The sequence below is a fragment of the Homarus americanus genome, unplaced genomic scaffold, assembly GCF_018991925.1.
Source record: "Homarus americanus isolate GMGI-L3 unplaced genomic scaffold, GMGI_Hamer_2.0 scaffold24694, whole genome shotgun sequence".
NCBI classification, from domain to species: Eukaryota; Metazoa; Arthropoda; class Malacostraca; order Decapoda; family Nephropidae; genus Homarus; species Homarus americanus.
Window position 1 is genome coordinate 1,361,438 of NW_024732780.1, and position 10,706 is coordinate 1,372,143.

Here is a 10,706-nt window from a genome sequence, read left to right on the forward strand (position 1 = left end):
ACACACACACACACACACAGACTGGTAACCGTCACAGACTGTTAACCGTCACACACACACAGACTGCTAACTAACACACAGATTGGTAACCGACATACACAGACTGGTAACCGACACACACACACAGACAGGTAACCGACACACACAAACTGGTAAACGACACACACACACACACACAGACTGGTAACCGACACACACAGATTGGTAACTGACACACACAGACTGGTAACCGACACACACAGACTGATAACCGACACACACACACACACACACACACACACACACACACACACACACTGGAAACCGACACACACAGACTGATAACCGACACACACACACACACACACACACTGGAAACCGACACACACAGACTGATACAACCACACACACACACACACACACACACACACACACACACACTGGAAACCGACACACACAGACTGATAACCGACACACACACACACACACACACACACACACACACACACACACACACACTGGAAACCGACACACACAGATTGGTAACTGACGCACACAGACTGGTAACTGACACACACAGACTGTACCATACAGTCTGGTAACTGACACACACAGAGTGGTGTAACTCATACACATACACTGGTAACCGACACACAGACTGGTAACCGACACACACACAGATTGGTAACTGACACACACAGTGGTAAACACACACACAGACTGGTAACTGATACACACAGTCTGGACCTACACACACAGAGTGGTAACTGACACACAGACTGGTAACTGACACACACAGACCGGTAACTGACACACACAGACTGGTAACTGACACATACAGACCGGTAACTGACACACACAGACTGGTAACTGACACACACAGACTGGTAACTGACACACACAGAGTGGTAACTGACACACACAGTGGTAAACACACACACAGACCGGTAACTGACACACAGACCGGTAACCTGACAACACAGAGTGGTAACTGACACACACACGACCGGTAACTGACACACAGACTGGTAACTGACACACACAGTCTGGTAACTGACACACACACACTGAAACTGACACACACAGACTGGTAACGGACACACACACAGACTGGTAACTGACACACACAGAGTGGTAACTGACACACACAGAGTGGTAAAACACACACACAGACTGGTAACTGATACACACAGTCTGGTAACTGACACACACAGAGTGGTAACACACACACAGACCGGTAACTGACACACACAGACTGGTAACTGACACACACAGTCTGGTAACTGACACACACACTGGAAACTGACACACACAGACTGGTAACCGACACACACACAGACTGGTAACTGACACACACAGAGTGGTAACTGACACACGCAGAGTGGTAAAACACACACACAGACTGGTAACTGATACACACAGTCTGGTAACTGACACACACAGAGTGGTAACTGACACACACAGACCGGTAACTGACACACACAGACTGGTAACTGACACACACAGTCTGGTAACTGACACACACACACTGGAAACTGACACACACAGACTGGTAACTGACACACACAGAGTGGTAACTGACACACACAGACCGGTAACTGACACTCACAGACCGGTAACTGACACACACAGTCTGGTAACTGACACAGACACAGACTGGTAACCGACACACACACATACTGGTAACTGACACACACAGACCGGTAACTGACACACACAGACTGGTAACTGACACAGACAGACTGGTAACCGACACACACACATACTGGTAACTGACACACACAGACCGGTAACTGACACACAGTCTGGAACTGACACAGACAGACTGGTAACCGACACACACACATACTGGTAACTGACACACACAGACCGGAACTGACACACACAGATTGGTAACTGACACACACAGATTGGTAACTGACACACAGACTGGTAACTGACACCAACACAGAGTGGTAACTGACACACACAGACCGGTAACTGACACACACAGACCGGTAACTGACACACACACACACTGGAAACTGACACAAACAGGTAACTGACACACACAGAGTGGTAACTGACACACACAGTCTGGTAACTGACACACACAGACCGGTAACTGACACACACAGACTGGTAACTGACACACAGAAGAGTGGTAACTGACACACACAGAGTGGTAACTGACACACACAGACTGTAACTGACACACACAGATTGGTAACTGACACACACAGACTGGTAACTGACACACAGATTGGTAACCGACACACACAGACTGGTAACTGACACACACAGATTGGTAACTGACACACACATCCTGGTAACCGACACACACACAGATTGGTAACCGACACACACAGACTGGTAACTGACACACACAGATTGGTAACTGACACACACATCCTGGTAACCGACACACACACAGATTGGTAACCGACACACACAGACTGGTAACTGACACACACAGATTGTAACTGACACACACATCCTGGTAACCGACACACACACAAACTGGAAACCGACACACACACAAACTGGAAACCGACACGCACACATATTGGTAACTGACACACACAGACTGGTAACTGACACACAGACTGGTAACTGACACACACAGACTGGTAACTGACACACACAGACTGGTAACCGACACACACAGACTGGTAACTGACACACACAGACTGGTAACTGACACACATCCTGGTAACCGACACACACACAGATTGGTAACTGACACACACAGAGTGGTAAAACACACACACAGACTGGTAACTGATACACACAGTCTGGTAACTGACACACACAGACTGGTAACTGACACACACAAACTGGTAACCGACACACACAGACTGGTAACTGACACACACAGACTGGTAACTGACACACATCCTGGTAACCGACACACACACAGATTGGTAACTGACACACACAGACTGGTAACTAGACACACACAGACTGGTAACTGACACACAGACTGGTAACTGACACACACAGACTGGTAACTGACGCACACAAATTGGTAACTGACACACAGATTGGTAACTGAGACACACAGACTGGTAACTGACACACATCCTGGTAACCGACACACACACAGATTGGTAACTGACACACACAGACTGGTAACTGACACACACAGACTGGACTGACACACAGACTGGTAACTGACACACACAGACTGGTAACTAACACACACAGACTGGTAAAAACACACACAGACTGGTAACTGACACACACAGTCTGGTAATCGACACACACAGACTGGTAACTGATACACACATACTGGTAACCGACACACACACAGATTGGTATCCGACACACACAGACTGATAACCGACATACACACACACACAAACTGAAACCGACACACACAGATTGGTAACTGACACTCTACAGACTGGTAACTGATACACACATACTGGTAACCGACACACACACAGATTGGTAACTGACACTCACAGACTGGTAACTGACACTACAGACTGGTAACTGACACACACAGACTGGTAACTGACACTCACAGACTGGTAAAACACACACACAAACTGGTAACTGACACACACATACTGGTAACCGACACACACAGACTGGTAACCGACACGCGAAGACTGGTAACCTGACACATACACAAACTGGAACCGACACACACACACACACAAACTGAAACCGACACACACACACACACAAACTGAAACCGACACACAGATTGGTAACTAACACACAGACTGGTAACTGACACACACAGACTGGTAACTGACACACACAGACTGGTAACTGACACACACAGACTGGTAACTGACACACACACACAGATTGGTAACTCATACACATATACTGGTAACCGACGCAACACAGACTGGAACCGACACACACCCACACACACACACACACACACACACACACTCACACACACACAGACTGGTAACTGACACAAACTGATAACCGACACACACACACAGACTGGTAACCGACACACGCAGACTGGTAACCGACACACACAGACTGATAACCGACACACACACACACATACAGACTGGTAACTGACACAGACTGGTAACCGACACACACGCACACAGATTGGTAACTGATAGACACAGATTGGTAAACGACATACACAGACTGGTAATCGACACATATTAACTGGTTACCGACACACACACACAGACTGCTAACCGACACACAGAGATTGGTAACCGAGACACACAGACTGGTAACCGACACACACACACACACACACAAACTGGTAACCGACACACACAGATTAGTAACTGACTCACACAGACTGGTAACTGACACACACAGACTGGTAACCGACACACACAGACTGGTAACCAACACACACATACTGGTAACTGACACACACAGACTGAAACTGACACACACAAACTGAAACCGACACACACAGACTGGTAAACCGACTTACACACACACACACACACACACAGAGTCTGGTAACACATACTGGTAACCGACACACACACACACACACACACACACACACACACACACACACACACACACACACACACACACACACACACACACACACTGATTTCTTGAGTGGACGTCGCCAAGCAGTGAGGTATCAGGGCTTGGTCTCTACAGTCCAACACCACTCCTGTGTTCCCCAGGGAACCAAGATGGGACCACTGTGCTTCCTCATCCTGATCAACGACGCTCTATCAGACACCTCACAGGTGGAAATACGTGGATGACTGCACTGTGGGGGTTTCAGTGGACAACACCGCACCAGACTACTCACCGCTCCAAGGCACCCTGTACAGGCTACAGGCATGGACTACGAGAACAAGGTCACCATCAACCACACCAAAACCGAGTCATGCACATCAATACCGCCACCACTCCAGTGCAAGCCCCAGCAGTCACAGTGGTGCCCATCCTCTCCAGCTGGTGCAGTCTGCCAAACCCTGGGTGTAAATATAGACAACAAACTTGACTGGAAGGCCCATGTAAATAATACACAGTCAAGACAGCCTCAGACTGTCTCTACATGCTACGAAGACTTAGGTCACTTGGGACACCCACGCCAGAGCTGAGGACCATCTACAACGCCTTTATTCTCCCCAAACTAACGAGGCCACCAGCTTGGTCGTCTTCTCTCAACTCCACCCAACAACGTCAGCTAGAGAAGGTACAGAAAAGGGCCTGCAGAATCATGCTCGGCGCAGAATACTCCAGCTACACCAATGCTCTCTCCACACCTGGAAATGCCATCCTCAGTGACCTCCACCACCAAGCACTGGAAAGGTTTGGCCGTGGACTACTGCACCACCCTCGCCATCGCCACCTCCTGCCACCTGCAGCCCCCACCCAACTCGAGCAGTCCGCCACTACAACAAAATTCAGCCCATAAGAGCCCGCACCGATAGATATATAAGAACAGCACCATCCCATCTATTGTTAAAATAATAAACAACTCCTGATTTATGTACTGCACAGCCCTGTAAATGTATTCAATGCATATTATATCATTATGTCTAAATCTAATGTAAGTCTGTATATTTTCAGCCACCGGCTGCAACTCTATTAATAAACCGTTTATTATTATTATTTATTATTATTACACACACACACACACACACACACACACACACACACACACACACACACACACACACACACACACACACACACACAGACTGGTAACCGACACACGGACTGGTAACCAACACACATAGACTGGTAACCGACACACACACACACACACACAATCTGCAACCGACACACACACACACACACACACACACACACCATAGACAACAAGCTAAATTGGAACCACGCCAGTGAAGTTGTCAAATTCTCCAGTTTGTCTTCCACCGCTGACTCAAGTCCCTCAGTTCCTGCCCCAGCTCCTCAGTGTTTACTCAACAATCATGCTTCCCAAGTTCACCAATGCCTCCCTACCTGGTCTTCCTCCTAAATGCCACACAACGTAAACACCTAGAAAAAGTGCAAAGAGGGCATGCAAGATTATTCTCTCCCTTTCCCACTGCATATCAAAAAGCGCTCAACACACTGACCTCTCGGCTCTCGCTGACCATCACCGCGACCTCATCTGCAAATTTGTTGAGAAGCTTCTGCACCATCCTCGACACCGGCTCCTACAAGCACCCGAGATCCTTCGTCCGAGAATTGCTGTTCGACACCACAACCGCATCCAGCCCATACGAGCATGAACTGATCGGTATTAGAATAGCCTAGTCCCAACCATTGTAAAATTATCAATTACTTGTAATCAACTAGTGTATTCATTCCTAGTCAATCTTAATTTTGCACTGTTACTATGTTGAAATGCCCTGTAGTTTGAGCTTCTCCCCACGTAGTTATTATATATCACATTTGTATCACTGATGTTACTTGTATATTATTTGTAAATCAAGAGACCCATTTCCCAATTATGTAACTGTACATTTTCAGCCTTCCGGTTGTCATGCTTTTTCAATAAACCGTTAATTATTATTATTTTTATTAGACTAAACCGAAACACACAGACTGAATACCGACACACAAATTGGTAACCGACACACACACACACACACACACAGAGACTGGTAACGGAGATAAAGTCTGGTAACTGTCACACGTTAGTAATTTTATGGAGACTTGAACACGTGACCCTTGACTGGCTGAAACAGTAAGGTGAAATTTTTCCATGTAATGGATCATCAGTCAGCTTTACACAAGAGTTCGTCACAAGTGAAAGTAATTTTTTGACAGAATATACTTTGATTAAACAGTTATTGCTGTATGAAGATAAAAAGCGATTAATTTAGCATTGTCACAAATCCTTTATAAAACGTGGGTCTGTCTTATATATCACAAATACTAATTAGGGAATGTGGTTGGATTTTGAATATACACAAGAATGGTTTGTGCTGTATGGTATATTAAACCATCGAATACGGAGGGTTAAACCATTGGTCCTCAAAGGGCTAAATCAGCCTTCTTAGTGGGTTAAACCATCTTCCTCAATGGCAGAAATCACCTTCCCTGGCCATCCCATCGCTCTCAATAGGGTCAAATAATCGCCCTCAAAAGGGTTAAATAATCACCCTCAAAAGGGTTAAAAATCCTCCCAAAAGGGTCCAATAATCGTCCCAAAGGGGTTAAGACATTATGCTCAAAAAGGGCTGAAACATCATCTTCAAAGAGTTAATTTAGCATTTTCATTAATCAGTCCACGAAGGGAAAAATATACGTATGAAATTTCAGAAGCTCTGGTGTACCTGGGTAATATAACATGTTGTTACCATGTCATTTGAGGTTAGAGACCAGCGGTTAAGAGGAATTTACGAGAGCGAGAGAGGTTGATTTCGTAAGCACTGCACAGTATTAATCAGTAAGATGGGATAGGATCTCTACTCGTGTAGAATATTGTTACTGTGGATCAAAGGAATAGGATCGAGTTTAATCCATGCTAGGTGCCATCAGCGAGAGAGAGGATCGTAGATAAGATTGAATCTGTTCCCAGCGGAGAAGTAAGATGCGATCAAGAAGAAAAGGATCTGAAGGATAGGATCAAGAAAATACGATAGCATTCACTTGCAGAACATAGGCCGGAGAAGGAAGTTGGGATTCGTCTCAAGCGAACGAGCATCACACACCATGGGCATCAGTGATAAGAGACGTGGAGGATCAGGTGCTGACAGTTGATATCATAACTAAATTTTCTAAACGGCACAAAAAGAGGGCGTGTGATTAATTCTGGATGAGGACTCTGAAATGTCACAGGAAGACCTAAACAAACTTTTAATAGAAACTGAAAATGGCAGACGCAATGTGGAGAATTGTGCTGCAAAGCTGAACGACCCAGTTGTAGAGAACTGATTGTAAGAAAGATTGGGGAATAATAATTAGGATCCTATTACCATGTAAGCAATGCATCTATGTTGGATACAAGGTTAACAATGTACTTGAGTTCATATCTAGGAGCGTTAGTAACAGGACTATGCAGATCAGTTTTGGTCACCGCACTATTGGATGGATATCGATTCCCAGAAAACATTCTTAAAGAGGACTACAAAATTACTCCCGGGCACAGCAACCTTGAGAAATCTGAATTTTCATTCTGAGATATGTAAAGAGAGGGGCGATACAATCGAAGTATATAAATGGAAGAAAGGGGTAAGTAAAGGTGATAACTAGGTACTTAAACTGTCCAACCAGGAGTGACCACATAGCAATGCTTTATAATAGACAAATATAGGTTTAGGCGTGGTATAGGTAAACATTGGGTTGGAAATACAGTACTGTAGAGTTGTGATGAGTGGCACAAGTTACCCATCATCATCATAACTCGAACTCCATAGAAGCTTCAAATATAGGTTAAATAGATATATGACCTGACCTCCAGTTAATAGTGACACCTGACCTCCACATTAGTGTTTCTGACCCAAGTTAACATTGACCTGACTACTCCTCTCCTCCAGTTTACAATAAACTGGGTTCCCAGTTAGGAAAGAGGTTCGTGCTGTCCCTATGACTGTAACAAAGTAATTAACTGTAATTTCAGACTGGTGATTATAATCCGTTTAACTCATCAATCAGGTGGAAAATAGGATACCGAGAGGAGTCATTTTAATTGGAAATGATGAAGCGGGATTTTTTTTTTTTCTGTGTAAAACGACACAACGATAATACAGGGCGAAGGTATTATTGGCCTCTGAATGTTATTATAGATTTATTACGGTATTTTTGTAGAATGATTGTCAGTATATTTGTATTATTTGCTGGATATTAGACACTGTGAAATGACGATAATGTGAAGTGGAAATAGTTTTGAACAAGTGTTAATGTAATATTATCGGGGAATTCACAGCGGCAACGAGGCGAGGTTAGGTAGTGGTCACTGCCTTTGTTGGTTTAACTGTCTCCTGTTGGTACTGTTGTGTGTGTGTCCTGTTGTTTACTGTTGTGTGTGTGTCTGTTGTTACTGTTGTGTGTGTGTTTTGTTTTTAGTTTTGTGTGTGCGCGCGTCCTGTTACTACTTTGTGTGTCCTGTTGTTAGTGTTGTTCATCCTGTTGTTACTGTTGTGTATCCTTTTGTTTACTGTTGTGTGTGTGCCTGTAGTGTCTTCTGTTTGTTACTGTTTCTTGTTGTATGTCTCCTGTTGTGCCGCTTGTTGTTACTGTTGTTGTATGTGCCTGTTGTTCCTCTTGTTACTGTTGTGTGTGTGTCATGTTACTGATGTGTGTTTCTATTTTTTCTTCTATTTTTTACTGCTGTGTGCGTCCTGTTGTTACTGTTGTGTCTCCTGTTTTACTGTTGTGTGGTCCTATTGTTACTGTTGTGCGTCTTCTGTTACTGTTATGTGGTCCCTATTGTTACTGTTGTGTGGGTCCCCTGTTATTACTGTTATGTGGTCCTATTGTTACTGTTGATTTGTGTCTTCTGTTATTACTGTTATGTGGTCCTATGTTACTGTTTGTGGGTCCCCTGTTGTTTACTGGTGTGTGGGTCCTGATACTGTTTTAGTTTTCTTCTATTGTTACTGTCCTGTTTGTTAGTCTCCTGCTGGTTCTGTTTCCTGTTGTATTACTGTTGTTATTGTCTCGTGTTGTTACATTCTTCGTGGTGTGACTGTCCCTACAAGGGTCGTCACTTTTAATATTTATTCGGGTAACGCCAGATGATTTTCGTCGCACAGAGAGGGGTCCCGTACACACATAGTTGGGTAATGCGCTAACCTGTACCTTTGTACTGTACTGAGGTGAACCTCTCATACTGGTGGTCCTGGGCTGTTGTGCAAATGTGCATACATTAGAGGTATTCCATGTACGTTGGTTTTCGACACGTGTGATACTTCCTGGATTTGCTTGTGCTGGCGTGATGGGGCGATTGCAGGTTTGATTGGTTTCAGTCGCAAATTGGCTAACCGTCACGCCTAACTTAGCCATTAAGATTAGGGAACAACTAGGACTAGGCTCGATCTAAGTTTGGAATGGTTGGTGGATCAGCGGACTGGGTTAATTTGGCTAACTTGAGTCTTGGAACATGGTGAAGTTTATGGTTTTCTCAAAGCTAGCTAATGAAAAAACACTAAATGTAAGAGTAATATTAAATTGGCAGAAATATGCACAAATATTCGCCTTGTGGTGAAATGTTCGTGGCAGTTCGGAAGGTGGACTGAATATCTACAGGCGGCCACCAGACACTCTACCTGCCCTACATGTATGGTGAAGGAAGATCTGTTGACTATTGAAATATCAGACACAGACGTACGGACGATATAAATAATTATTGTTGTAGGAGCATTACTGCTACCGTTGCTACTGAATAATTATATTAATATAATAATAATAACAAGATTGATGGTGGTTAAAAAACAAAGGATGATATGTAATATATATGATAATTTTAACTGGATACATTACTTGTACGATGACAGAAACGGACACTAGTTATGGTAGAACTTTTCGAAACACTGGACAAACATTAGGCAGACTTAAATATAATCTCCAAGAAAATAAAAACTAAAAACAAATTAAATCCCTGTTTCGAAGCAGCCTTTACTCTTAGCCTCAGGTTAATAATAATAATAATAACGTTACAGGTAATAGTAAATATTAATAGTCCGTGTATTTATACTCATGATGGCAAAATATGATAATAATAATGATACTGATAATTTTTGATATTATTGGTAAGAGCAATGTTGACGTTATTGAGAATTATGCTATCAAAAAACAAAAACACAGCAGGTAATACGTAACTTCTA